The sequence below is a fragment of the Dromiciops gliroides genome, chromosome 6, assembly GCF_019393635.1.
Source record: "Dromiciops gliroides isolate mDroGli1 chromosome 6, mDroGli1.pri, whole genome shotgun sequence".
Lineage (NCBI taxonomy): Eukaryota > Metazoa > Chordata > Mammalia > Microbiotheria > Microbiotheriidae > Dromiciops > Dromiciops gliroides.
In genome coordinates, this window is record NC_057866.1 from 210,277,519 (window position 1) to 210,284,213 (window position 6,695).

Below are 6,695 nucleotides of genomic sequence, written 5' to 3' on the forward strand. Positions count from 1 at the left end.
GCGCAGTGGATAGAGTACCAGCCTTGGAGTCAGGAGTACCTGAGTTCAAATCCGGCCTCAGACACTTAACACTTACTAGCTGTGTGACCCTGGGCAGGTCACTTAACCCCAACTGCCTAACTTAGAAAAAGAAAGAAAGTATATTGGGCCCAAATAGGATCTCCTTCCAAAGTACCCCTATGCTGATGTGGGAAACCATCATTGTTTTGGTCATTTGCAGATTCAAGATGAAAGGGGAGAGACATATCATTTTACAGGATTCTATCTTTTCTAAAAATGAGAATAGAATCATCTTGGCTATGCCTTGGGGTTTAAACAAACCTCCATTTGCCTTATATAATATTTTTCTTTGCAAGCTTTCCCTGGACTACAATATGTTTCCCACTTCAGAGGATTTTACCTGGGGCTTTCCTGTTGCTGAAGAGATGGCTTTTACTTGAGCTTTGGGTTGGATTGATGTGTGTATCTTCCTACTACCAGCAGATCTACAAAGACTCTTTTTCCTATTGGCCCCCCGTTTTCTTCACTCCTTTCGCCCTGCAAAGTGAACTTGATTAGGAGGTCCGTTTGGTGGCTGTCGTTGCTGCTATCTTCACCTCCAGAGGAGTGCTTTAGTGACTAAGCTGTACTGCACAGAATGGGTTTGGAAAGGCAATAACGACTCCTTTGATGGTTTCCACCGCATTGCATACTACCCAAACTAGTTCCAGACACCCACTTTGGGGCTCTGCTTTCCTTGTTTACCTCCTCTCCAGACACCATACAAATAAAGAAGAGCTTCATCTCAGAGTAGAGGCAAACTAACCTAGACGAGGATTGATCCCAAGATCCAGAATCCAGGAAAGAGAATAATTTCCCCCCTCAATTGGACCACCTGTCACCTTCTTGCCAGTGTGTTCTAGTTACAGTGGGATTCAAACAAATCCCAGCTCTGATCACTACTCTTTGAAGGAATAGCAGGATGGGAACCTACCCCTATAACTCTGACACCAGTGGACTGGTTCCATGAAAGTAACACTGGCATACAAATGACTAGGATGGCTAGGGACACCAGAATTTTAGGAGGATTTTTTAATTGAAAGATTAAAGCGTATTCTGATTTGTAAGAACGGTGACTTCTATGGTTCTGTGAATGTTTCTCTGGAGGAAATTGCTGCATTTCTCAATGATTGATTGCCCTGAGAGAATAGAGAAAAGTTGCAAGTTGGATCACCATCATCAGATATTGCCAGTTACTGGGCTACCTTACTCCCCTGCCATCTCCTGATACCAACTCCAGATGAATCACCCATTCAAACTTTGTGTCTGTAGCTTCTTCCCTTTCCCTGATCATCAGGCTTGCCTTTCCTTTCTTTCATTGTCAGTGTTTTGACTATTCTGCTTTGTATTGTACCTGAGGAATGGGGCTTTCCTTGAGCTTATGCAGTATTTTTCTTTGGGGGGGGGGGGAGGGCGTAGCTAGCTCCATTGTCCATGATTGTGTAGAAATCATGGGTTTCTTTAAGTTGCTGTGGTTTTGTTCAAAAAAGTCTTAGGTCTATATTGGGGCACGGCTATGCCATGCTGGCATATGATATCTAAGACAGAATCTATGTGTGCAAAGTTAATTCAGACTGATTCAATCATTAAGAGCAATGTTTATAATCTCTAGAGCCCATGTGAATTTCATATTTTGGTGGACTGGTTTCTGCTTGTAGCTTTTCTGGGGAAATTAGTTATATTGAATTCCATAATTTGTGTTTGCCAAATAATGCTTATCTACATAGCTCTGCTCGTCTTACTGAACCAAGGGCAACAGGAAAAACCTAATCTTTTCAGAGCATATGATTCAACTGTACTCATAGGAAGCCTCAGAAATACCCAGGCTCCAAGTTAGGAGCATACACACACACACACACACACACACACACACACACACACACACACACATATCTTTGTATCTTTTCTGGGCAGAGAGATCAGTTGGTGCATATATTTACATAAAATAAATGTCGGAATTTATTCTTTGAGAAGATTTCTTGTGAAAAGAGTCCCTTTAACCTCAAGCCACACATCTTCAGCATGTATAGCTAATTTTTTTTTCATGTTTCCAGTGGACAATATGGGAACTTGGTATGGGGGTGGGGTGGAGAATAGCTTTTGGCCATGTATCCTTAAAGTCTTCTAATTGGTTGGTGAATCAGAAGCGCTATTGGGGGCAACCTGCTAAATAAGTTCCTTCCCTACCCCCTTTCTAGACTTACATCTTGTCACCAGTAGGGCTACATCCAAGAGAGTCAGGCAGATGCACACCAGTGTCATCAGTTCTTCCAACTTAGCAACCAATTAGGGGATTCTCAATGATGAGGCACATGGGCCAGCAGTCATCATCTAAGAACTTCCCATGCAGTCCACTGGAAACAGAGAATCTCTGTGCATGTATCAGGGGGCAATACAAGGAATATGCTACCCTTGTACTTTGGGGATTCAGTTTGGATTTAGCTTGTCTTGGATGTTTTCATGAATATATGATTTCATCAGTCCACATCCTTTCATCCTGTGCAATTCTTGGAAGACCATCATCTTCCATAAATCCTCTCTAGGAGAATTACCCAGGACACTTAGAATCTTTTAACATTTTGTGGATACCAGTGCAATGGGCTGTTATCTCTTACTCTTGGGAATAAATTACAATAGAATTCCTGACAAATCTGCTCTGCTGTTAACTTTCTAAGTTTTACCTATAAATATTCTTGGGGAGATTTGACTTTGTGGAATGTCATCCCAAGCTTTCTGAGTGCTTGATTTCTCCTCCACTGTTTTTGAGGTGATGCCATATTCTTCCAACATCCCCCTTCCCAAATGAGCTTTTATTATAAATTGGTGTTGGCCTTGGCTGCATAGTTTTTCTGCTTGGCAAGGAAATCAAGCATTTGTGGGGAAAAGCGGTTTCTAGGATCATTCATCCCCTTGCTGTGATTGCTTAACATCTGTTAAACTTCTCTTTAAAAAAGAGCAATGATCAAAGTAAATTTTTATCCATTTCCCATTTTGCAAATAATTGTCCATTTAAATAGGTCAGATTGGAACTATTTATTGTAACTCTCATCTTTATCTTTTCTTCCAAATTGCTGCTAATTTTGACCTCTGCTCTGATTAGTCTCTGTTCTAACTGCACACATGATAGCTAATTCTGAAATAATTTCTGTATTAGTAGCCAAAAATTTCCTGATTGTTAAGCTGTAGGTAATTTCATTGGGGGAAAGGGCAGATGTTATTACTTCTTTCCATGTTCAATAGCTCCTAGTTCTCTTCCTAAATAAAGTATTCATGACATGTAGGCATGAGGCATCTAAGACATCTGTGAGTTTTTGATCTCTCCCTTTTTTTAATCTCGTGTCATATTTTACAACATCATGTATCATCTTCATTTCTGCCTACCTTTTCACAGAAGGCTCTGAAGATCAGAGTATATGTTTGCCAAGAAAAAGCTTAACATGATCTGATGCTGCATTGAGGGAGCCAGAATTAGGAAGGTGGTTGTGCCTGCTGTATTCTGTTCTCATTATACCTCATTTGGGGTGTTGTGCTCAGTCCTCAGCACTGCCTTTTAAGAAGGATGTTTATAGGGGGTTTCCAGGTGGTGCAGTGGATAGAACATGGGCCTTGGAGTCAGAAGGACTTGAGTTTAAATCAGGACTCAGGCACTTACTTGCCATGTGACCCTGGACAAGTCACTTAAGCCCATTGCCTCTCCAGAAAAGGATAATTATATACCAGAGAAAGGCAGTAAAGATTTGGAGGGCCTTAAGATCATGCTATGCTAAAATGTCAGTTGAAGGAAGTTTGGATTCTTAGACTGGAGAAGAAAAGATGTGGGGGAGATAACAGTGGTCATTTTCAAATATTGTGGGGTTTGTGTTTGTGTGTGTGTGAGGCAATTAGGGTTAAGTGACTTGCCCGGGGTCACACAGCTATTAAGTGTTAAATGTCTGAGGCTGGAATTGAACTCAGGTCCTCCTGAATCCAGGGCCGGTGCTCTATCGACTGTGCCACCTAGCTGCCCCCATTTTCAAGTATTTAATGGATTGTCCTATGGAAAGAGGAATTTTATTTATTCTGTTTGACTTCAGAAGGCAGAAAGAAAATGAAAGTAGCAAGCAAGTATTTATTCAGTGCTTGCTATTTGTTAGGCCCAGTACTGGGCTGTGGGATATACATAAAGACAAAAAGAAAGTTGGTCTTTGCCGTCAGGAAGCTTATATTCTAGCAGAGGAAGACAATATACAAAAGAGAGCTGAAAAGGGGGATGAAGAGGACCTTTCTGAAGTTTAGACAACATCTGAAACAGGGCCAGGAGGGGAAGCGAAGGGAGGACTACCCAGACACCTTCACAAAATGTTGGCTCCAGCAGGCATGCATCATTTGTGGCCGGGGTTAGGGACTGGGGTGAGCTGGGTCTCCTAGAGGGATATTCTATGGTGAGTCTGTCACAGGCATGGTGGGGTATTCTAGCGTGCAAGAGCAATGGGTAGGATACAGAGCCCAGAGGAAGATGAAAGTTAGTTGTCAAAACAAAACAAAACTAAACCCTTCCCCATTAGAGCTGGCCAAAAGCGTAGCCCTCAGTGGGTTTTTCCGTCTCTGTGGGCAACTTCAGGGCAGCTTCAGAGACTGGTGAACATTCCATATTTCAAAGTGAACATTCCATTCCCAAAATGGCATTGAGACCGTCAACTTGTGGGCTTTGTCCTCCAAAGAATAACTGTCTCACACTCAAGGTACTCCATGGGTCTCGAAGCATCCTTTACAAACATGGTTCATGAGACAACTGATGGGTTTGGCTTTGGTGGTCAGACAAAGGACAGAATTGGCTCAAAGCAAGAGCATTCAGTGAAATGGGATGGTAACAAAAGAAGTAAAATATCCCATTCTCCAAAAATTCTCCCAGAAGTACAACACTGGTGGTAAGAACATATATACTATGTGAGGATCGCATTTGGAAGAACACACAAATAAGGAACACGAGTGGCCAGGTCCTATGTGTGTGTATGGTCAGGCAACTCATCTCTCATACTGCAGGGACACTGATGCTTTCTAGGGATATCATCAGACTACTCCTACCAAGAGTGCTCCCTGCTGATCTTGTGGTCTCCATAGGACACTGCCCTGCTGGACACCGCTTAGTTGGAGGAGAAAAAGATAGGTGACTAAATGGAGAGAACACTGGACTTGGAGTTAGTAAGACCTGAGTTCAAATTCTGTCTCAATATACCTACTAGCTGTGTTACTCAGGGCAAGTCATTTAATTTCTCTTTGAGGGGCAGCTAGGTGGCACAGTGTATAAACCACCAGCCCTGGATTTAGGAGGACCTAAGTTCAAATCCAGCTTCAGACACTTGACACTTACTAGCTGTGTGACCCTGGGCAAGTCACTTAACCCCAATTGCCTCACCAAGAAAAAAATTAATAATGATAATTTCTCTTTGCCTGTGTTCCCTCATTTGTAAAATAAAGATACTAATAGTACCACTGTAAGGATCAAATGGGGGAATATTCGTAATAAAAATTTTTTTTGCAAATGTTAAAGCACTATATAAGTGTGAGCCAAAACATGGCTCAGATAGACCTAATAAGAATAGTCAGGATTTATATAGGGCTTTTTGCCAAAAGTGTTACAAATATTATCTCATTTTATCCTTACAACTGCCCTTGTGGGTAGATGTTAACATTGTCCCATTTTACAGATGTGGAAACTGAAACAAAAAGAAGTTAATTAACCTTCTCAGGGTTCACAGAGCTAGTAAGTGTGTGAGGGAGGACTTGAACTTGGGTCTTCCTGACTTCTTTTGCTCCACCACACACTGTTTTCTGAATGATGTTCAGCTGGACACATAGTTTCTGCTCTATGTGGCTTATTGCTAACAGACTCTGGCTCAGTTGAGATTCTTGGTTATTCTTTCCTCAAGGAAAAGGAATGTGCTGTCATGTTCCTTTAGCTTAATATCCAAAGGCCTTTTCTTACTTCGCTTTTAGAAAAAGAGCAGAAACCTTTGCCCTGGACAAGCTCAAAAACGTCCGCTTGGGTTCTTTTCTCTGGTTTCTTTATATTCTTGGTTATGAAGCTTCTCATCTGCCTCCCACGAGACCTCTGGTCTCAAGTGCCAACTTTAGAACAAAGAGCAGTGTCTTCTCAAATACTGAACTAACTAATGCCCTTGGGTTTATTATCTTCTTCAGATTCATAGTCCTAGTCATTGTAAAAATGTGGTAGTACCCCTTCTCATAACCCCTCCCAAAGGACTGAAGACCCTCAATGGGTTTGTCAGTCTCTGTAGGCAACCTCAGTCAACTGCAGAGCCTGGTGAACATTTCCCGTACTTCAGTTTAATCTCTTCACGAATTTGCTTGTCATCCTTGCGCAGGGGGCATGCTAATCTTCTCTGTATCGTTCCAATTTTAGTATATGTGCTGCTGAAGCGAGCACTTCAATTTAATCTCTGAAAGCTAAATCCATAAACCAACCAGATATTTGCCCAATGTAATAACTATACATTCTTCCATTTTTCTACCCTAAGTTTTTCCCATATGGGTGAGTGGGCTTCAGGAAATAGCACCAAGACAACACTGAGCCCATATATATATATATATATATATATATATATATATATATATATATATATATATATATATATATATAGCTCTGCTCTATTCAT

The 6,695-nt window shown here is 41.4% G+C and overlaps 1 non-coding gene across 1 annotated transcript; it reads right to left on the reverse strand.

Annotated features, from left to right (window-relative positions):
• Positions 1-6,359: 6,359 nt before the first annotated feature.
• LOC122733066 lies at positions 6,360-6,466 on the reverse strand. The gene has a single exon (XR_006353674.1). It is a non-coding gene; the product is annotated as a U6 spliceosomal RNA (small nuclear RNA).
• Positions 6,467-6,695: the final 229 nt, after the last annotated feature.